General features: G+C 32.4%; 1 protein-coding gene across 8 annotated transcripts in view; it reads right to left on the bottom strand.

The window, feature by feature from the left end:
- The window catches only part of LOC141527017 (lachesin), a 294,984-nt gene that overhangs the window by 194,277 nt on the left and 76,361 nt on the right, over positions 1–24,346 (bottom strand). Inside the window, exons 1-2 of one of the 8 annotated variants that reach the window (XM_074242238.1) lie at positions 7,714–7,740; positions 7,422–7,575 (exon numbers count right to left, since the gene is read on the bottom strand). The exons of the other annotated variants lie outside the window; for them this stretch is intronic. The gene's annotated coding sequence lies outside the window, so the exon portion shown is untranslated. Of the gene's footprint in view, positions 1–7,421; positions 7,576–7,713; positions 7,741–24,346 lie in introns of those variants that run through there. 8 annotated transcript variants of the gene reach the window in all.

Here is a 24,346-nt window from a genome sequence, read left to right as displayed (position 1 = left end):
ATAAAAAAATGTTTAAAAAAATTATTCCGTTGACGTCCGTGTGTCCGATGTACGTATGGAAACTGGCGGGGTCAGGACAACTGCTGATAAACTTAACTGACCAAGTCCATTTTTTTATACGCTTCAGTATTATCCAAAACTAAGTCCTCTCGAAGATCACGGTCTAATTCAATGCAGTTTAATTACAATTAGCAATAAACTAAAATTCACTAATCGTTTGTGTATCTACATCTATAAATAAGGTTAATTCACAACACATGCGTAGTACCTTTCTTTTTTGGGAGAACAATAGCGCGAAAGGTTTAAAAGTATTTGTATTTTACATCAATTAATTTTATTATAGAAAATGAGATTATGGGGCGTGCACTTTTGGATTTTCCAAACTTTTTTTTCGTCTTTATTCGAATTTTTTTTTTATTGAATTCAAGTATGCATTAAGGTGAAACATATTGAAACGGAATGCGACTCTTGAAAAAGCCCACTCGTTCTCTTTGGTCACCCCTAAATTTATTTAGGGCGCCACTGGATTTTTAGACACAGTATCCAGAAACTGGACCAGAGCATGGAGTAAGTTCTACAGGGTCGTGAGAGATTGCTGGGAAGAAAACAGAAATCATCAAAGAAATTCATTTTTCAAGAAATTTTATTTAACCCACCCATTACAATGATATTCCCCTTACAATTAATTAACACTTAATCTGTAACCGGGAGGTTTTGCCCAGGTCCAGTTAGCTACCCCTTTCCTCTTTAGAAAGGGCGCCACTGGGATTTTAGACACGGTGTCCCAGAAACCGGGGAAGCATGAGAGGCAAAAGACAGGGTTGTGAGAAGTCCGAGAAAGGCTGTAAATAAAACTGAGAAAAAATTATTTATAACAATTAAAGTGATTTATTCAATCAATCTACAAACTTAACAATTTCCTTATAACTAACTTAATTGTGAGAACCTCTCACCTACGTTGGCCCTTGCCAATTATTCTTACAACTTAAACTTAATCGTGAGAACCTCTCACCTACGTTGGCCCTTGCCAATTTATTCAAACCTCGTCACTCCGACGGAATACCTTAAAATCTAAATTTTCCCTCGTCAACCTGACGGAATACCATAAAATACCAATTAATTACCGCGTCAACCTGACGGAATACCATAAAATACCTATTAATTACCGCGTCAACCTGACGGAATACCAATTAACATTATTTACCTCGTCAACCTGACGGAATACCGATTAAAACCTATTCCCGACTGCGCCCCCGACTCGGGCGTCTACGCAGCGGTTTCCTAACTTAATCCGTTGTACCCCCGACTCGGGCGTCTATACGTTTCTAAATACTCACTAAATTCCATACAGAAATCGTCCATCGGACGCTAACTTAATACCCACTTTATCCGAATTACTAATTCTCTAAATTCCTGAAATTTTACGCTTAACATTTCTTTAATACAAAATACCAAATTCACTAATTTAATTCATTACCAAAATTTCTCAGCTAAATTCATTAACAATTTTCTCAATAGATTAATTCATTAAATTTACTAAATTAATTAAATTCAGCCCAACGGCCTAGAATAAATTTTACAAAATTTCAAATTTCAAATTCTACAAATTTAACAAGCCTCATTAAATATTCAAACTGCATATATTCCAAAGTGACCTTTGACTATCTAAATTACACAAATGCTTCTACTATTTCAACTTAATCAAATAATTTTAACTAAATAATTTCCCATAACTAAAAGGCTTGTAACAAACTAATTAATTTACGTTTATGAATAATTTACTTATAAAAGAATCTACTAAATTAAAAGTGACATCTGAGACAATAGCGATCATTAATTGACAAATTTTATTACAGTTAATTCGGCCTCTTAATTTTCAAATTCAAGCTTGGTCTGAAATAATTGTAATAATAATACCTGACTTAACTTTTACAACTCTCCAAACGTTGAGTGAAGTCCTGGTGGAAACGGGCGAAATCAGCGGCTGGTTGGTCTCTCTCTCTCGTCTCGAATAAACTTTCCGGCTCCAAGTAATGGGTTCCCAATTCCGGATCGTAGATTGACTTCTTTCTTAATGGTCCTGAATCTCGATGACACAATTTATTACACAGCACTACACTGACTCACTGTTTTGCCAAAAGCCTCACTGTCTCAAAGCGTCACTGGCTCAAAAGGTGTTACTTGTTCCAAGGGCTGGCTCAAAAAGCGTTACTTGTTCCAGGGCCTGGCTCAAAAAGCCTCGATGTTTCTTTTGTCGGCTCTTTTATAACCCTTGACTCCGAGTTCTCGAACTTTCCTATTGTCAACCCCGCTTCGTTGTTGGGGACAGCAGTGGGGACTTTCGATTTGCACACCCGGTGACAAGTCTGAACTACTTGTCAAAAATCGAACGGTAAGGGAAAACCCTCATTTATCGTGGCGTCAATAAAGTGGTCGATAACGACCATGGGAAGTTCAGTTTTCCCTGTCACAAACCCTAAGTCCTATTCCCGTTTATATGACGGTTTCCTATCAAAGCTCCTAGTCCCGATGATACCCTCTTATGGAGCGACCATACTGCGGTTTCTATCATAGTTACTTATTCCCGACGGTTCCCTCTTATGGAGCGACCATACCGCGGTTTCTAATCATTTTCCATATTTCCATAATTCCATAGTTCCCAATTTTCCATATTTCCAAAATTCTAATAGTTTCATAATTCCATTATTCTACACACGCACCCACAATGTAATTATTATCATTCAAACACACTAATTAAAATTTCCATACTTTATTAATTATTTTCTAAGATTATTATTTACTTTTATTTTCAAGTTAAATCTGATTAGTAAATTTTCTAAATCCAAATTAGATTTCAACTATTAAATTTTCTCTTGAAAAAATTTTCCATTCATTCCCAATCCAAATGCCTATAGCGATTAATTTTCTTTTTAAAATTCTTAACTAATTTACTGCCGTGGTCTTAATAATACAACAATAGATATTTAATACTAAGAGGTCTTCGTATCTCGTATTAATAGATTAAAATCTGACGACAGAGGTCTTAATAATCTGCCGATAAAATATTCGCTACGTCGTAGTATCTTACGAATTTATTTTACTTTTGTCGATTTTATTTTGCCATATTTTATTATATTACACTAGTCACAAAAATTAAGGGATATAAAAAAAATTCCAAATTTTTTGGTGATTTTCAGCGAGCTGTAACTCCGAGGAAAATGATCGCACAGAAAAAAAAAAAAGCAAATTGTAGCTCCAAGTGTCTAGTTTTTAGATATGACCATGAAAATTTTTTGTCATCGTCAGGTCTGGAGAAATCCTAAGAAAACTACTGAAAAAAATTTTTCGAAATTTTTTTTCGTCTTAAAAAGGTCTACGGGCTTCAAAAAAATTTTTTCGATTGTTTCGTTTAAAAGCTCTTTTAGTAAATTTAATACCCTTTAATTTGATGTAATCAAAAAGCCTGTACGATAATTTGCCGCGGAGTTATCGTCAATCAAAGCAAAAAAGTTTTTTTTGACTTTGGAAATCAATAACTCTGGAAATAATGACCGTATAGGAAATCGAAGGAGGGTTTTGAAAACTACACAATATTCTCTATAAGAAAACGTAAACCGCTTTTGAAGAAAAAATTTTTTTGAATTGAAAACTCGGACTGAAAAAAGACAAAAATTCGCATAATTAAGGATATTTGGATAACTTGGTATAACTTTGGATAAAATGGATGAACGAAGGATATCGTTGGTAATTTTTAACTTCAAAGTGTCCCCTAAAATCCCTAAGAAATTCAAAGCGCTGCGATTTTTTGTTCATAGTGCCCAGAAGCTTCAAATTCTGTGTTTTCGCAAAAATCACCATTATGAGCAATTTTGTGATTTTTATTCATTTTTCCATTGAAAAAAATTTTTTTTTTCAAAATTCTTTATTTTTTCGATCAAAGAGATTGATTTTTCAAGAAATTTGAAAAAAAAAAAAAAAAATTTTCAATTTTTTCGAAAATTTTTTTATCAAAAATTTTTTTTTAATTTTTTTTTATCGTCTTCAGAATGCTTCACTATTGTCAAAAAAATTAACTCAATTTTTTCTGTCCGCTACAACTGCCTTAGTTTTAAATCTCATTTTAAAAATTCAATAAAAACAAATTGATATACCCCCGCGGAGTTCGGCTTTTCCTCACACAAAACTTGAATTTTACGTTTTCTTTTTAGCCTAAATTCCTTACGTGAATTTTATGTAAGCTTTTCTTTGATAAGCACCTTTTGATATGCCTCGTCGACATTTAGCTGCCACAGATGTGGCTCGCATTGTTACCCTCCTTCAAGAGGGCTACAGTCAGGTGGAAGTAGCAGCTTCTATGGGAGTGAGCCAGTCCGTTATCAGTCGGGCCTATGCCCGATTTAACGCGACTCAAAGTTACGATCGTCGTCCGGGTCAAGGTAGACTACGAATCACTACCGAGCGTGATGATCGAGCTATCATTCGAGAAGCTCGTCGAAACCCTACTGCGCATGCCCACACGATCGCTCATCAATTTCGCAATCGTCGACAACGTCCTCCCCAACAACACATATCGGCATCGACGGTTCGAAATCGCTTTCGAGAGCAAGGACTACGCGCTAGACGCGCAAATCGCGTGCCTATGCTCACTCCACGACATCGCCGAGCCCGATTGGCCTATGCTCATGATCATCACCATTGGGGTCGTAGACAGTGGACCAGTGTATTATGGACTGACGAATCTCGATTTTGTCTTCATGGCAGCGATAGACGATCTCGTTTGGCGCCGTCGTGGAGAACGAGATCGGGATGGTTTTACGAGACCAGTTACAGCTTTCAATGGTGGATCAGTCATGGTGTGGGCAGGCGTGTCCTTCAATACCAGAACCCCGTTGGTCATCGTTCGTGGGACGTTGACTGCCGATAGGTACGTCGACGAAATTCTGGAGCCACACGTCCTGCCTATGCGCACACGCATGGGGGCAAGACGGTTCATTTTGATGCAGGATAATGCTCGTCCTCACACTGCAGTTCGTACGCGAACTTTTCTCCGCGCCAACAACGTAACAACGCTTAATCATCCAGCGATGAGTCCTGATTTGAACCCAATTGAGCATGTTTGGGACATGCTTGGGCGTCGATTGCGGCGAGACTATCCGCAACTGCACAATCTTCATCAGTTGACTCAAGCGTTGTTACGTTGTTGGAAAGGAATTTCGCAACGTGATATTCGACGATGCATCAACATGCAAGAGCGTTTACGAGCTGTGATTCGGAACAGAGGTGGCAATACACGGTACTGAGCAGTTACTGCCGTGCGTACAGAGGTCATTCGGCAGCTGCAAACAGACAAACACGCAGACAAAGACACACACACACACACACACGCGCGCGCGCGCGTGTGTGTGTGAGAAGCGTAAATCCGACCGAGCAACCTCCACGTGGTACGCTTTGGGTAACGCTAATGCCGGCGGTAAAACAACAGTCGAAAAAAATTGAGAAAATTTCGAAAAAATTTTCGAAAAAATTGAAATTTTTTTTTTTCAAATTTCTTGAAAAATCAATCTCTTTGATCGAAAAATAAAGAATTTTGAAAAAAATTTTTTCAATGGACAAATGAATAAAAATCACAAAATTGCTCATAATGGTGATTTTTGCGAAAACACAGAATTTGAAGCTTCTGGGCACTATGAACAAAAAATCGCAGCGCTTTGAATTTCTTAGGGATTTTAGGGGACACTTTGAAGTTAAAAATTACCAACGATATCCTGCGTTCATCCATTTTATCCAAAGTTATACCAAGTTATCCAAATATCCTTAATTATGCGAATTTTTGTCTTTTTTCAGTCCGAGTTTTCAATTCAAAAAAATTTTTTCTTCAAAAGCGGTTTACGTTTTCTTATAGAGAATATTGTGTAGTTTTCAAAACCCTCCTTCGATTTCCTATACGGTCATTATTTCCAGAGTTATTGATTTCCAAAGTCAAAAAAACTTTTTGCTTTGATTGACGATAACTCCGCGGCAAATTATCGTACAGGCTTTTGATTACATCAAATTAAAGGGTATTAAATTTACTAAAAGAGCTTTTAAACGAAACAATCGAAAAAATTTTTTGAAGCCCGTAGACCTTTTTAAGACGAAAAAAATTTCGAAAAATTTTTTTCAGTAGTTTTCTTAGGATTTCTCCAGACCTGACGATGACAAAAATTTTCATGGTCATATCTAAAAACTAGACACTTGGAGCTACATTGCTTTTTTTTTTTTTCTGTGCGATCATTTTCCTCGGAGTTACAGCTCGCTGAAAATCACCAAAAAATTTGGAATTTTTTTTATATCCCTTAATTTTTGTGACTAGTGTATATCACTTAATTATTTTCCTTAAAATTAATTTAGTTCCATTTTATTAATTGTTTTCATTTTGCCGAATTTTGTACTTTTATTTTATTTACTTTAATTGTCTTAAATTTTGTCCAACCTATTTGTCAGAGTTAATTAATTAATTTATTCAATTTTAATCTCCGAATTAAGAAATTGACAATTGATTTTATTTTATTTAATTTTAACTAAATTATTTTATTTGTCTCTGAACAACTGAGTTTATTTTATTTTTGCTAAATTACTTTCTTTACTTTCTTTGTGTTGTTTGAAACTTGAAATTTATTTTATTTTAATTTTGGAGATTATATTTCACTTTATAACGCCTTGAGATTTTTAGTCTCGACCTTGTATGTCCTTTACTCAGCGTTTTGGCTCGAGACAAGATGGCGGACCCTCTCCCAACTTTTGTTGAATTTTTCTTCAAGTAAAATTTACAACTGATTTATTTTCTACTTTTATCTAAATGATTTTAACAATTATTCTAACGATTTTTTACGATTCTAATTTTACTTTTGTTTTATTTCACACAACCTAAAATTGTTCCAAATTATTTATGTTGATTTTAATTAATTTTAACTTCTGATGATTTTACTAAAATATTTTACTGAAATTATTTTAATGATTTTAATTGACACAAAAATTAACTGATTTTACTTAAACTCAATTTCCAGAGATCAAATTTTCACGTGACACCAAAATCATGAATCAACAAACTGAAATAATTCCTAGTAAGATTAATCCAGACTCTGCCTACGTGTTTAATTAATAACCCGAAATAATTCCTGATATTATTAATTAAATATTTAGTTATTTTATTTCTGACTTGTTCTTAAATTTATTGTTAATTTTATTCAGACTTTAATTCACGTAACGAGTGCTTAATTATTGACTAAACCAATTGCTTAAATTTTGGCAAGATTAATTAATTAAATTTTTATTAAAAACTAATGATTGTGATCGATCGCGAAATGGCGATAACCTTCAGCCGACTTAAGGCCTGGCTGATGCCGCTTCACCGAGAATCTATTTAGACGTATTTATTGTACCTGGAGTTTCCTTGGGTTTTTCTTTTCTCAAATCCCTCGATGCTTTTACTCCCAGATTTCTCGTCTTTCCTTGATGTTCTCCTCGATGAGGTCTTATTGGCGGCACGGTCCTGAATCGCCACTTCGTAATTTAATTCTCAGGGAATATTTTATTCTGGAACACGAAATTGGTATTAGAATATTTCTTAGATTAATTAAACTTAAGCGAGCTGGCATTGGGCCTAGCACGCATTAAATTTAACTAAAATTTATCGCCTCGTTCCACAAGAAACAATAGAATAAAAATAATTACCTGAGTGAGATGTTTGCGATATCGATTCTTCGATCGTTCGAATACAATAAAACTTACCAAAATTTGTTGGTTCGTTTCTTCTTGGCTCTGTCTTCCCCTCTCTCTCTCTCTCTCTCAGCGCCGGCGCTACCCTCTCGGGGACTTACTCACTAGTTTAAGGCTATTGGCGCGAGTACTTCGGAGCATAGCGCCCTGGGGAATTGGTCGATAATTCTAGTTCGGATCGAAGACCTTCACCGGATAAAGAAGGTCCCGTGTACTCCGATACAATATTATCGATCTTTACTACTGAATTATTCAATTTCTGCTCTGTAAATATTCCATGTTAACGTTTGTCATATCTGTGCTAATTAAAAATTAGTATATATTATTAATTCAGAATATAAGTTTCTTCGATTTGATTGACTTAATAATTCAATGAATTAACTAAATAATTATAGATATATTTTATTATTAATGGTCTTCACTCGAATTCTATGCAGCTGTTACGTCGAAAACGCAACTAAAATTTAATTATTTTTATCCTAGCCGTTAGGCTAATAGATAAGGATCTGAAGCTTTATGGGAAGGGGTTGATGTTTATAATATAAGAAAATGAATTCAATTTAATAAATATATTATAAAATTATCATACAAAGATTTGAATTATTAAAACAAACATAAAAATCTCAATTAAGAACTTACTTAAATGAACACTTATGTAAAGAAACTTACCGTTTCTTTACATAATTGAAATTTACTTTACTAACAATTGTTTTTTTTTTTTTTTAATCTGACGCGTGGTTTCATTGAAACTTATAAAAACTTTTTCGATGTTAACACTAGGACGTCAGGACAACGAGAGATATTTTTGTTGAAAAATCATAAAGATGTCGAATTTTAGGGCGTTACTTACTTTTACTAGATGGGAGAAATAATGTCCAATTATTTTTCTATTTCCTTGAGCCCTTGCCCTCTCTCTTAGATTTTTCTATAATGTTGCATGAGTCCCCTCTACTTGGGTCAGAGTACAATATCGCTTCTCCTTTACTCTTATGCTCTATTATACATCTATGTGTTTGTGTATACGTAAGCGCATTTATGCATAGACAAAGGCATACATGTGTACTATTTTACATTAAATTATTTACTGTGACCAAATTTTTATATTAAATTAGTTAGATAAAAATTAATTTGTGCATAGATTACAAATTATCATTAGTTTTTTAGATCTAAATTTTTCTTTTTATTTAAGTTGTTATCTTATTCGAAAATAAAAGAAAACATTTATTTATTTTTTTTTGTTTAAACTTAAATTATAGTTATTAAATTTTGTTCCTTAAATTATCAACATATATTTTTTTTTTGTTGATACTAGAATTATCATAACATTCCTTTTTATTTTTTTCTTTTATCATTATTTACTTTTATTTTATTTTAACTATTGTTTATATATACATTTATTTTGTTATCGAAAACTTCTATTTCAGATCTCGACAAAGTTTAAAATTCCATTAGGGTATTTGTTCAGGCTCAAATTCCTTAGTATGGTCAGGCCCAACTAAACTAAATTTTTCAAATAAGTTTCTTTTGAAAATGCTATTGATAAATTTGAAGATAACAAAATTTTACAAATAAAATAAATGTATGTAATTAGTTGTAAGAACATAAAATTATTTATGAATAATTAAATTCTATTTGTTATAAAATAAAAATGTCCGAAGTTGAGTCCGACATAACACAGTCTTAATAATTTTACAAGCAATTCTATTAATAGTCAATTTACTTATGAAATATGTCAAATCCCGTGAAAAACTTTCTGATCAGAACATGTTTCAGAACATATATGGCCAAATCAAGATATATCAAGCCTGATAAAAATATAATTTTACAATTAACATTCATTAGAGATCCCAATATATTACTCAAGAAATTTCGCTCGAAAAAGTCATAAGATATTATCGTTCCTGTAACCCAATAAATTTTTTTTTAAACTTTCAATTAATAATTTTTATGCTTCAAGTCGATTTATATAAAAAAATTATATAAAAGATTTATATAAAAAAATTAACGCGGGAAAAAAATGATCGAATAAAATTATACAAAAAAAATTACTTAAAAATATTGTTCCAAAAATGAAGTTATTAAATTAAAAATAATTAATTGAATTATCATTTACTGTCAACAAATCTGTTATTTTAAATACACAAAATAAAAAAATTATAATTTGTACGACAAAAATAAATTTAAAAAAACGAAAATAAATAATTACCAAAATCAAAAAATTGTCAAGCCTTCGAAACAAAATAAATTCTCAACACCTGCGTCATAAGCAGCGCTGATGCTGACATTAACTAAACCGCAGAAGAACGTCATAATATTCTGTGACAATGACATGAAAATATTGTGGTTATAAATTATACTGTCTATCTATATTTGGGGGATTATGACGAGCGGCATTAAAATCATGGCTGTGGTTCACCGAGTTTATTACGCGGACACTCGTTGGTGTTATCGAGGCGACGAAATAACGAGAAAAGAAAAGCGATCAAGTCAAAAACGACACTGTGGTCCGGAATAAAAAGCCCAACTGCGATATAAAAATAATAAAAATAAAAATAAAGTGTACGGGGTGGCAGTAGGTAGGTGTATTATAGCTGTAACACATTGAAGACCATCTTGGACATTTTCTCTCGTCGGAGCGAGTGGTATCACCACACCTAGACATTACTACTCGGAAAATACACTGGCAGTAATGGTCCAGTAAATCACATTATATTGTTTCTCTTCGAAACAGTAGGGTAGGGACAGTGTCAGAGGGTAGTCAAGGGTGTGCCGTTTACTTGGCTGTTGATTCTGCTGTGTCCTCGACATAATATACCTTCTACCTTATACCTTATGAAACTATACTGTCTTGCCTGACTCTGGTCGTAGTATATACATAACATATAACACTACTGCACAGTGTCTGTATATACATTTTGATACCGGTAAATGTGTAACGTAAGGCGATGCGAGGCGCCGTAAGTTAAACGTGTAAAGGTGGATAGGAGGCGTAAGAGACACCGAGATCACCGAGCTGTTTTAGTGCCAAACGAAGAGAGAAGAGAAAAGAGGCGGAACTTGAACAAGGAAGCTAACATCGAGGAACCAAAGCTTTAACTTTGTCTTCCTTGGGCGATTATAGTCTCCTGCCGATACTCGGGACAAAAGAAGGGGCAAAAGACTCTACCTCTAAATGTTTCACTTTTTTATAAAACTTTTTTTACAACTTAACTTTTATTTATTTTCATTTTTTATAGATCGTACTCTGTCGTTAAACACTTGAATCTAGACGCTCGACGCTTCCAGCTGTTGACGATGCGGCATTAGCCAACTTTTTATATAAATATCCTAGAGTTTAAATCTATCGAAAGTATTTGTTCCTCGGATTCCAATTTAATATATTGATTTGTAATAAATTTGATGTGCTAGAAATTTCATTTCAGAACTAGCTTTTTTTTTGTTACGCTTCGGTGGGCATTGATTGAATTTTTTTAATACTTTTAAGCTGGAGTTTACGGATGAGATGCACGCGAAGAAAAAAGTCCTAAAAATTTGGTTATAATTAGAATGTATATTAAAAATGAGATATTATTATACTAATAGATAAATCAGTTTTTTATACTAATGGGCAAGGTTCGTTTATACATGACCTTGGGGTTGTTAAATTTATTGTTAGCAAAAAATTTTATTACAATTATCAATACAACAATTTATGATGTTATTACTATGATTTTAATAATGTTAAAGGTGAAATTAAGAGTGCCAGTGCGTTCGAGTTTTTTTTTATCAAAAGATCAAAGTTAAACTTGAATATTTCTTAAAGTTTTAGAAAAAAATCTGAGCTTTATTTTTTTTAATTTTCCGCTTTGAAAATAAATAATTTTTACAAGTAGGAAGTTGTAAAGAGAATTAAAAAAAAATTGATTTCAAACAAATCTTAGATTTTTAACTCACTAATTCGTGAATTTTTGTTTTTTTTTCTTCTTATAAATATAACTTTCAGTGTATATTGGAAAAATCTTATTGTAGAGCAAGAATAAATTCAAAATCATTCGAAAATTTTGTACTACAATAACATAATTAACCGTGTAAAACTTTTTGCAACCGATATAGTATGGATTACTCAAAAGCCAATGCTGCGTATTCATTAATTTTCAATCCATGATTCTAGATTGATTTTAGGCAATTATTAAATTCTCGTTGACTAAACATATATACTGAAAATAATTTTTCTATAATTTCAGATATTTATTCATGCATTGAATAACTATTTTATTACCAAAGTGCCATAAATTTATTTTTTTCATAAAAGTAGTAGAAAAAAAAAATTTCAATCAATAGAACGCTAGGTTGACCCAATAAATTTTCCTGCTTTTTTTTTATTCCATAAATTTATCAAAAAGTCTAATTAAATTTTTTTTTCATAAAAAAAAAAATCAAGTTTTTTAATCTATACATATAAAAAAATGAATTCCTATTTCCCTTGGTTTATGCCATCACGCGTGAACAGCTGAAATATATATTTCATCAGAAAGCTTCAAATTGATTGTGTAGAACTGTGTTGCATTAAATGTAAATCAAAATTTTGTATTAAGTTTTGGTAATACTTTTTACAAAGGTATGTAGGTGATACGGAGTTCACCAGGTCGTCTAATTAAAAATAATTATAAAAAAAAATTAGAATTTATAAGAAAGTAGGTAAAAGAAAATAATAAAATAGAGATTAATAAAAAAACAAATAAACAGATAATTATAAAGAAAAATAATAATAACGGTATAACAGTGGGTATTCATAATGAACGATTGCCTTGATGAGAAAGGCATTGTATGGCTTTGTCCACAGCATGGTTAGTTCCTGCCTCAGAAGAGTCGTAAACAGATTACAAGGGTAGTGGTGTACAGACCAAAAGAGTGCGGCAAAAGTAAGTGGAGATTGAGGGATAGCAGTGAGGGTTTGAGGAGGGGTTAAAGGTGGACTAAAAAGAAATATGAGAGGGTGAGGATAGAGATGAGAATGAGGATGAGGGGCAAAAGATGTATAAAGAAAGCTGAGGGTGAGGGTGAGTGTGGGTAGATGCAGCGAGGAAGTGAAGTCGGCAACCAAGTGGTTGTGCCGGCACTTGAGGAAAGAGATAAAAGAATGCTGAGGATACACGAGAGGCTAAGGCAAGTTTGCTGAAGAACGACCGTTCGAGTTTAAGGTACAAGAGCAAACGAGTGAAAGAGGATGATGATGGGAGAAAGAGGAGGAGAAATAAAGCTGAGGGAGGATTCTATCTAAAAAACCGGGCAGAGGTGAAACTAAAAGAGCTGAGAAAGGAGTTTTATAAATGAAATAACGTATCCTAAAGAGAAATAATAAATATAACAAAACATTTTCTGGATTCAAATTCCCTTCTTTGATAACTTTAATATTGATTAAAGATTAGCTTAAAATTATTTGTTTACGAGATATTGTGTTTCATTTTTAATCGGGCGAAAACTTTCATTTAGTTTTGTTTTGATTATAGAATTTGTTATAGAACTATGCGTATTCATTGAAAAAAAGTTTGGAAAATCCAAAAATGCACGCCTCATAATCTCATTTTCCATGAGATAATTGATTAAAATAACATACAAAAAATACTTTTAAATCTTTGTCCACCCAGAAAAGAAAAGTCACTGTGCTTGTATTGTAAACGAACCTTATTTACATATATATAGATATACAAACGATTAGTGGATTTTAGTTTATTGCTAACTATAAATAAACTACCTTGAATTCGACCGTGATCTTCGAAAGGACTTAGTTGTAAATCATACTGAAGTGTATAAAGAAATGAACTTGATCAGTTAAGTGACCACGCCGGTTTCCATTCATACATTTGACAGTCGGACGTCCACGGAATAATTTTTTTAAACATTTTTTTTCAGTTATGTAAAAAGCAAAAGATCTTTTAAAAATGTCATAGGTGTTCAAACTAGTATTTTTCCGTTAAATTTATATGTAAATATTGTTCTACAAGTTCAATAGAAAATAAATAGACAATTTTAGTTTAAGAAATCGCTTGATTTTTATAAAGCGAGTGTAGAGCACAACCTCATCTGCTTCGCTTATAAGACGTGCAATAATCGGATAACATTGGATAATACTGGAAATTTATTTGTTTAAATGATACCTTGAGTTGTAATTTACATTACAGTTACATTTTTGTGCAACGTTTTGGTGTCACTTTTTACCGTTTTGATTTTCGTAAGTATAAAATTTGTATTGTCTCAGAGGAAACTAGTTGATTCCCGCCTATTTTGCTCAATGTATTATAAAATCGAATTTTATATAGGCTTTAAATCTGACTGATTTTTTAAAAATTTTTTTTTACTAAACTGATTTTTCTAAAAGCCCATAATAATTGAATAAAAATGCTTTGATCTTTCTAAAAAATATTTAAAAAAAAGGTCAGAAATCCTGAATAAAAATTCCTTGAGCCGCAGATAATAATATTCAGAAAGATGGCCATGAACTTTGAACATGGAAAATTTTTTAATCTGTAGATAGAAATATTAAAGAAAAAGTCCATGTATAACATTTAAAAAAATCACGTGTCATAAAAATAGACACAAAGTCAAATTTTTTCATCTACAGAAAAGAATATTTAAGGTAGAAGAAGCAACGTGTTCAAAAATTTCTTCATCTGGAAATGTAAGAATTTGTTCTGTAAGAATTACAGTTCAATTCTATAAAAGCTTCTCTTAAAAGTCGAATTTCATGATACCCGTTATCAGCTGATTTCAAGTTCTTACTTACGATTCCAACGATTTCATGATGAGTGATTAAATCGCTGAAAATTTTATATACATCAATTTAGATAAGGATTTTATTTTTGTATTTAAAATTATAGTATGCAAAATATTTATTAATCATATTTATAAATTATTAAAAAATTCAAATCTAATAATTAATTAAATGACTCAAAAATAGAAAAAAAAAGTAACACCTCCTAACTCGAATTTTTCATGGGTTCTTTTTCTCCAGGCAGTCACGTATCGCCGATTCTGAACGAGAACTGAACTCACCTACCGATGCGCATAACACGTGAGAGACGAAATTGTGCGTGTCGAGACACTGGACCGAGCATTACATGTTTAGTACAGAGCCATGTAGACGCTAGGATTGGTATTCAGAGCGTTCTCCTCCTCGCTTGTTCTCTCGCGGATTCCTATGCTCTGTTATCATTATCATTATTATCCTGATTATTATATAATACTTGGGAGCTCTGGAGTGGAGCTCTCCAGATCGCACCCTCTGTGACGACGGTCTCGGAATTTCTCAGTACACTAATACCTGGGATCAAATTACGGCAAGGGGTGTAGTTAGCAGCAGCCAATATTGCTATTAACCTGCAACCGGACGTGCATCTCATCGATCAAATCCACATGCCGTACACACTTTATATCTCCATATATGCATATACATATATCTATGTGCCTATTAGTCGAATTCTCATTTTCACTGCCAGTATACGGTGGGCATTACTTGTGCCCCTTAGTCTAATGTACCTCTCAATGTTTAATAGATATTAAGCACATCATCAGACTCTAAACCGCAATATCCTTCGATACAGAGACATTCATTCAATACTCTTGACTTGGTACTAAGTCTAATGGCAATGACGAATACCGCCTTTGACTTTGAGCCACCAACATCAATGTCTTTACGGCATATTACAATTTCATAACTGTATCGAAGATAAGTCACTGCATCACAAGTCTTTGTCCTGGAAATGTGATAGAGTAGATACAGAAGGACTTAGTTGAGAGTGATGTATCAATAGTAGATTTAATAACCCGGGAAAAGTGAGTGATCCATGTATACATAGCCGTATATGATCATACGTTGACAGTCAACATGTTGATCCCAGATTTAGTATTCTTGAATCAATAAAGTATTTCAAATTGTTTAGGGAGTTATTTTTTTTTTTTAATTATAAAATTATGAAACCAATCAATTTAAAAACTGGAAATTTTTACTTCTTTAATTAATATAATTTAAATAAATAATATTATTCATTTATTTAAATTAAATTATATGAATAATTAATATTTATAATTTAATTATATTTATTAATATAATTTAATTTTCTTCACATAGTTATAAGAATGATAAAAATAATAGCATTGATACGACAATGCTATTTTTTAATTTTTTGATTTATTGATACGACAATTCTAATTTTCAAGCCACACCTTTTGATTTATTGGCAACAACACCAAAAATATCTATCTTAGATGCAAACTTGTTGATTGACTTTGATGGTCTGCACGACAGAACTTGTATGGAGTAGCGCGTTTTAACTTGAGGGACATCGAGTACTTCTAATTGATATTTGGCATCACGAACTTAAGCAGCCCAATTAGTTCACGGACATCTAAGTGGTAATTGATAATAGATCATGTATTGGTTTTTAAAAAGAAGAAATTTGTAATTTACTGTTATTCCACAAAAATCAAGGAAAAGCTACGTCAAAATGAAACATTAAAAGATACGTATAGCAACTTGTAACCAGGGGGTTTAGCCCAGGTCCAGTTAGCTACCCCTTTCCTCTTTAGAAAGGGCGCCACTGGGATTTTAGACACGGTGTCCCAGAAACCGAGGAAACATGAGAGGGGAAAAGACAGGGTCGTAAGAAGTCCGAGAAAGGCTGTAAATAAAACTGAGAAAATTTTATAACAAATTAAATTGATTTATTCAATCAAATTACAAACTTAAGAATTTTCTTATAAACTAACTTAATTGTGAGAACCTCTCACCTGCGCTGGCCCCTGCCAATTATTCTTATCACTAAATAACTAATTTTCTTAACCTCGTCACTCCGACGGAATACCTTACTATCTCAATTTCCTCGTCAACCTGACGGAATACCAATTAAAACCTATTCCCGACTGCGCCCCCGACTCGGGCGTCTACGCAGCGGTTTCCTAACTTAATCCGTTGTACCCCCGACTCGGGCGTCTATACAACGTTTCTAAATACTCACTAAATTCCATACAGAAATCGTCCACCGGACGCTAACTTAATACACACTTTCTCTAATTACTCAAATTTCTCCGAATTACTAATTATCTAAATTCCTTGAATTTTACGCTTAACATTTCTTTAATACTAATTACCAAATTCACTAATTTAATTCATTACCAAATTTTATCAATCAAAATTATTCAATTAAATTCATTAACTATTTTTTTCAATAAACTAATTTAATGGATTTACTAAATTAATTAAATTCAGCCCAATGGCCTAGAATTAATTTTACAAAATTTCAAATTTCAAATTCTACAAATTTAACAAACCTCATTAAATATTCAAACTGCATATATTCCAAAGTGACCTTGGCTATCTAAATTACACAAATGCTTCTACTATTTCAACTTAATCAAATAATTTTAACTAAATAATTTCCCATAACTAAAAGGCTTGTAACAAACTAATTAATTGACATTTATGAATAATTTACTTATAAAAGAATCTACTAAATTAAAAGTGACATCTGAGACAATAGCGATTATTAATTGACAAATTTTATTACAGTTAATTCGGCCTCTCAATTTTCAAATTCAAGCTTGGCCTGAAATAATTGTAATAATAATACCTGACTTAACTTTTACAACTCTCCAAACGTTAAGTGATGTCCTGGTGGAAACTGGCGAAATCATTGGCTGGTTGGTCTCTCTCTCGTCTTCAATGAACTATCTGACTCCAAGTAAAGGGTTCCCAATTCCGGATCGTACATTGACTTCCTTCTTGATGGTCCTAAATCTTGATGACAGAATTTACTACACAGCACTACACTGACTCACTGTTTAGCCGAAAGCCTCACTGTCTCAAAGCGTCACTGGCTCAAAAGCCTGGCTCAAAAGGTGTTACTTGTTCCAAGGGCTTGCTCAAAAAAGCCTCGACGTTTCTTTTGTCGGCTCTTTTATAACCCTCGACTCCGAGTTCTCGAATTTTCCTATTGTCAACCCCGCTTCGTTTTTGGGGACAGCAGTGGGGACTTTCGATTTGCACGCCCGGTGACAAGTCTGAACTACTTGTCAAAAATCGAACGGTGAGGGAAAACCCTCATTTATCGTGGCGTCAATAAAGTGGTCGATAACGACCATGGGAAGTTCAGTTTTCCCTGTTACAAACTTATAAATTTATTAGACGATAAGTTGCCTAGCGTGTCACCGACCATAACAAAGACGATCTACAAGAGCCCTACAGCGTGCTGTTAGCTCTTTACTTCACCTTACCGTACTACACTTACTACACTTTATACCCTTCATGAACTCTATGCACTCCACACAGTCCATACTCCATACACAAGGTATATATCTCGGTAACTTTGCGGTGTCTTTACTTTCGTCATGAGAAATCCCGCTGGCGTCTTGTCTTGAGTGCTTTCATACACTTGAGAACCACCTCGTCTCGATTCTCACGGTCCTTTCGGTCCGACATCAATAACTCCTATACACGCGGGTTCATTACAAAGTAACAGACAACTCAAGCGTCAGGGCATCAAGATGCTCCCCTGGTGACCTAATCGAATAAGGTTTATGGTGCGATCCTTAGATCCTAGTAAAAGCTTCTAAGTCCACTAATAAGAAGCGGGAATCAAAACCAACACAAGGACAAGGGGAAGAAAATTTTCCTCCTTATCCCCACCACAGCTATGCGATTGTAATGGTGGAATGACATTGATGCTTTCAGCTCTAAGTCAAAGGCAATATTGGTCACTGCTGCACTGATGGGTGGGTTTATTTGATTGAATGACTTAGTGATGTCAAAGACATAGATTGTTCATTGAAATTTTAGGATATTATTTAAGTTAATATTCAGTAGAAAAAAATAATGAAAAAATTTTAATTTTGATATAAATTCATCTGAATAATAAATAAAGGTTGCTACTTTTCAAGATATAAAGCGATTTTCAAATTTTAGGAGCGCACAAGCTGTACTAGTTACGTTTAATTAACTACACAGTAGTTAAGGGGCCGTGAAAGAAGATTTGATAACATTTTTATGAGATGATTTTTGGTGCATTGTTTTGAGATAAATTTTGGACAGTTTTTAATAAAATTTAAACCACACATAAAAATATAATAATAAAAGCAGGGAACTAATTTTTTTTTTTTTTTTTTTTTTTAATTGGTTATTATTTAGAGTCGGTTTTTAACTGCTGTGGTCATATCGCCGACTTTAACTGTTGGGAGTGGTACGTTGGGGTCTTTTTGGGTTGTGAAAATCTTAAATCTAAGCGGCGAGGGTCGAATATCAACCAAGATGGTTTCTAAGACCAGCTTGGGATTCGAACCCACGCCTGGCCGGTGAGCCAGTCCCGAGTGCTCTATAGGCCTTGCGCCTTAGACCACTCGGCTAACATCACAGGTTGGAACTAATTTATATATGAAATTTTTACAAAAAAAAAATTAATTCAAAAGAAAAATTGCAACTTTATACAGCCTACAGAAATCTACGTCAAAATAATGAATTTTTGTTTATTTTATATGGAAACAACAATGATTTTGAAAAAAAGTTCCCTGCATTCTTTCTCATTACTAAGTTATAAAAAATTTATAAAACCGATTATTTATAATCACAATTATTGATAATAATGCACCGAATGTAATTATCAGTAAACAAGTGAATATTAGGTTAGAATTTCTATCAATTTACTTTCTGTTGACAAGCGGTAGATGGCATTTCCAGTAAGACGTAAGATTATAGTATAGATTGTAATAGTAAAGGTAGCAATAAAGGTACACAGTAGAACTACACAGTAAATAAATTTTCGTAAAATTCAACACAAAAATTTTTGTTGATGACATTTTTGACATAGACTTGGACATAATTCAATACAATTCGTGTGTACAACGATAAAATAACACAGCTCTGAGTTAAAACTAATCCAATTTTGTGTTAACTTACATTTAAAAAAAATTTTTAAATGTACTATTATGATGCTTCTGCAATAGCTAGAATAACATTGTTATGTGTTGATAGATAGATCGAAATGATTTTATTGCTTCAACAAACCGACTCGTTAATTCAACTAAATTGTTTTGTTGAACTATTGTCTGAAATGTTTTTCTACAATAATAAAACATTTTTGTTAACATAACGCATAAGTTACTTATTACAACCCATATTTTACTATCATAATATATGATTTGTTATTCTCATACTAACATAATAATTTACAATCACAACTTCTCTCATATAGTTCTAACAAAATTTTCTTTCAGTGCACAGAAAGAAGTAATCTGTAATAAATAATAGTCGATTTGTGATAAGTAATGATCAACTACTAAAAATTACCATTTCAAACAGTAAAATCGTAATCTTAATAATCACTATGTAATATTCATCATTTAAATGCTACAATTTATTTTTTACATGGAAGAAAATACTATTTCAAACAGTAATATTTGCCATGTGAATGTCGAAAATGTTAAAGTATAATAATTAAGAATTTTGACTTTGATATTTATCATTTCGTACCTAAAAAATAATCGCATGAGATGTAAAAAATACAAAATACAGTTAGTAAATTTTAGACGCAACGCTAAAAATGAAACTATAATTATTGACTTGCTTGGACTGGTAAAATACAAATTTTAAGAGTTGAATTTTTACTGTTTCAAATGTTAAATTCTCCCAGTGTAAGACCCCCTTCTCCTCATAGTATGTGCTACATATTGAAATGGCAATTTTTACTGTTTGAAACTAAGATGTATAAATGTAAATACTTAGACTTAAAGCATAACTTATATTTATTTAGGTTTTTTAATAAAAATTTCTTACCTAAGAAAAATAAAACAATAACTAAACATGTAAAATTATATAAATTTATAATAACAAACAATATTTGATACAATTAAGCACAAATCGCAAGGAATTGTAAACATAATGTACTTTTAATTACAATAGCACTTACAATCATGAAATTGCAAGAACTTATGTACAAATTTAATACTGTTTAAAATTGTAATTTTTTAAGATGAGAGAGTCGTTATTTACTATAGTGACAGCTACTAATCACTTATTTTCGATATTAAATTATAAATTGTGGCTTTTACACTTTCTACATTAAGTTCTGTAATATGTATATTTTTGCTGCCCTGATGTGCGCTTTACTGTTTAAAACTATAAAAATTAACCGTGTAATAATTTGGCAATATTTATTTAAACTATTTAATTTTATAAAATTATGATTTATTACCATACTATTATAAAATATGCTCCGATAATTATTACGCTTTTTTTTTTAATTTTTAATTTAAAGTTGTCATTCATTATTAAGGTCTGTAAAAAATTTACTTGAATAAGGATTAACTTGTAAATTTGTAGATTAAATTCTATATATTTAATGTCATCACAAATATCTTTTAGCCTAGCCGTAATCACGCACCAATACCAGATTTGATGAAAATGAAAGTAAATAGATTAAAATAATAAGTTATAATAACAATAGTCTTTATTTCGGAGGAATGAGCACAATGGAATGTCGAGGGTTGTCTAAAGTAGAGTTGAAATGTTTGAAAATGGTAAAACGTGACGATCACGGGGTCAAGGATTGTAAAGTGCCGGGGCAGGGGTGCAGCAGACGGGGGTGAGTGGCCCTAGATAAAGAGAAAGAGCAGAGCAAGTGCCGTCAGCGACACTCCAGGGAATCTCCTACTTATGCATTGTTTCGTCGTTAAGTAACAAAAACAATGACGATCGACGAATAAACGTCGAGTGCCGGCAGTTTAGTTTCCAAACTCGACTCCATCTCCTTCCCGGCCTGCACTCAGCCCCCAGAGCTTTTCGACGCTAAAGCTCCAAATCTGACTTTTCATTCTTATTCGTTCCTCTCGTCTGTCCCTCCACCTTTCCCCTATCCCCACCAAACTTGTAGTAGACTCCCTGCTCGACCTGACTCTATAGATCGTATAGTAGCCACCCCTAGCACTTGTTATCGCGACACGTGAATTGCATTTACTAATGACGCGGAGATAAACTCTTCTTTTTCATCAACCACCTGACCTCGTAAATATTATATTATATTCATTAATGTTTTTTCTCCTCTTCAGTGTACGTGATGACACCTTTGGGCAGGTATGATTAATTATTATTGAATTTATTGATTAAGATTTTTAATGTAATTAATATCAAACGTACTTCTCAGTGCTTCCGACTGGGCTGTTGTTATAAACGAAAAAATAAATGATTTTTGGGAATTTTTTTTAACGAGAAAATAAAAAAATTTCAAGATCAGTTTTTTTTTTTTTTTTTTTACTAAAAGTACGTTAGGGTGAGCCAAAATGTAACTTCCGTGAGAAACCTTTTAAAATTGAAATTTTGAGTTCCACTTTTCACAGCAGTTGTGTTTAGGTATTTTCTGAGATATTTCGGGGTGAGAGGATTTATTTAATTTTCATAGGATTTTTGACAAGAGATTCAATTGGGCACTTCCGACCAAATTTTGAATTTTCAGCGGAAGTGCCCAAACTAAGCTTCTGTTAAAAAATTCTATGAAAATCAAATTTATCGTCTCAGTCCCTGTTAAAAGCGGAATTAAAAATTTTAATTGTAAAAGGTTTCTCACGGAAGTTACATTTTGGCACACCCTAATGTACATTGAAGATAAATATTCTAAATTTTCATGAGGAATAGCGAATCGTTACAAAGTAATTAACATTGTTGTCCACACTGATAAAAAATTAACTTGACTCAAGAGCCAAAATCTTGAACCAAGAGTACCATTTTTAAGAAAATGATTTTTTTGAGTCAAGAGCATAAATTCTTGAATCAAGAATATTTTCCTAGATCAAGAATAATTTCTTAACTCAAAAATTTATTCTCTTGACTCAAGAAAATCATTTTCTTCAAAATGGTATTCTTGGTTCAAGAGTTTGGTTCTCGAGTCAAGTTAATTTTTTTATCAGTGCAGCCTCAACAAAAAAATGGAAATCGGTTGACTCTGCAGGTTATCCCTGGAACTTCCCGCTATGTACGAGTTAAAAATACTCGAGAAATTATATATTCTGAAGTCTTGAGCTCTTTGGAAAAAAAACACAACTGTTATACTTTTTTGAGTTCTTCAAACACGAAAATCTATTGGTTGTTAAAAACATATTTAATTATTTTGAGAATTTTTAATTGTGATATCTTCCAATCGAATTAATCGTTTTTGATGAGGCTTAAAGCATTCATTGATTTTCACAGCGGGAACTCAGAAATTTCCATTCTATGGTCGCATAACTAGCTAGAAAACGGGTCGTCCGAAAAAAAAAAATTCAACTACTTTATAATCTGTATGAATGTGGTTATCATAGCACGTAGCCGATTTTTTTTATTTTTATTTGAAAAAAATGGCGACCCATTAATGATTTTTTCATATTTTTGGCTTTTTTTTTTTTTTTTTTGAGTCAAACAGCTTTAAAAAATCTTAGAAATCAAAAATTTCAAAATCGGCCATGGGCAACCTTAGCTAGTGCAAAGAAGAACAAGACAAAAAAAAGTTTTGAAAATTGGTTGATATTTGTTTGAGTTATCGATGCAACCAGTTTGAAAAAGGTCGATTTGAAAAAAACCCGGTCAAAGTTTTAAATCTATTTTACTATATGTTACGTTAAAATCATGTATCTCATGAAATATTTATATTAATATACATTTAAATTTAAATATATATGTAAATCTAAATTAAACTATCGCGTCCTGAGCCTTATAAGGATTCTTCCTCCTTATATCTAGTATATTATAGTATCCATGACTTTTTTAATGATTTTATTGACTGTTTCAATTAGTTTTTCAGCAAATTCAACATTTTCCTCGAATTAAATTTACTTGGACAAAGTTCTTTCAAGATGTAAAATAGAACCGCGAGAAAAATATTTCATGCATGATTACATACTCTGAATACAACTCATTAAACATTATAAGTGCCCATACATGAACAAATATGAAAAATAACAAATCTTGAATACTAAAAATGAAAGGAAGGTTTAAATTTTTATAATTAAGTTAATTCAGATAAAAATGTAATCTCAAGTATTATTTCTATATTTAATGTAATAATTTATTTTTAAGACTGTTAATATGATCGTATATGCTCAGGCATGACCAGCATACATATAAATCATTGATCGTATGTGCATAATGTATGTCTCATTTTTTGCGGGAATACAATATTTTATCGAACATTTCCTAAAAAAAAATAGACGGAAAAGTTATTGAAAAGATACTTGGAGAGTATCAATGAAACATTTCCAACTTTTTATCCGAAGGATTATAAAATGATTCGTTGCCTTTTCGATAATATTCAAAATTTTTTTCGTATTGCTCGAGGGAATTCAATAGTCCAGTCTCGTCGAGTTCTTTGTCAGAGTCGTCTAAGTAGTAATCGTCAGACGTCGCCGGGTCTCGATGGAAAAGAGGTCACGTCAACATGCTTTAAAGGGACAAAGTTCGTATCCAATAACGAGACAGCTTCTTCTATGGGGGTCTGCATGCGACTAACCCCTCACATTCACATTTTATCTCTATTTCTTTTCATACATATTACATATAAAATACACTTATTTATTTTTGGTACCGATGCTTCCGACT

This window comes from Cotesia typhae, unplaced genomic scaffold (genome assembly GCF_013202065.1).
Source record: "Cotesia typhae breed Kobodo isofemale line unplaced genomic scaffold, CoteBio_Ctyphae contig_4, whole genome shotgun sequence".
NCBI lineage: Eukaryota > Metazoa > Arthropoda > Insecta > Hymenoptera > Braconidae > Cotesia > Cotesia typhae.
Note: the sequence above shows the minus strand (reverse complement) of the source record. Positions and strands in the feature narration are given on the sequence as shown.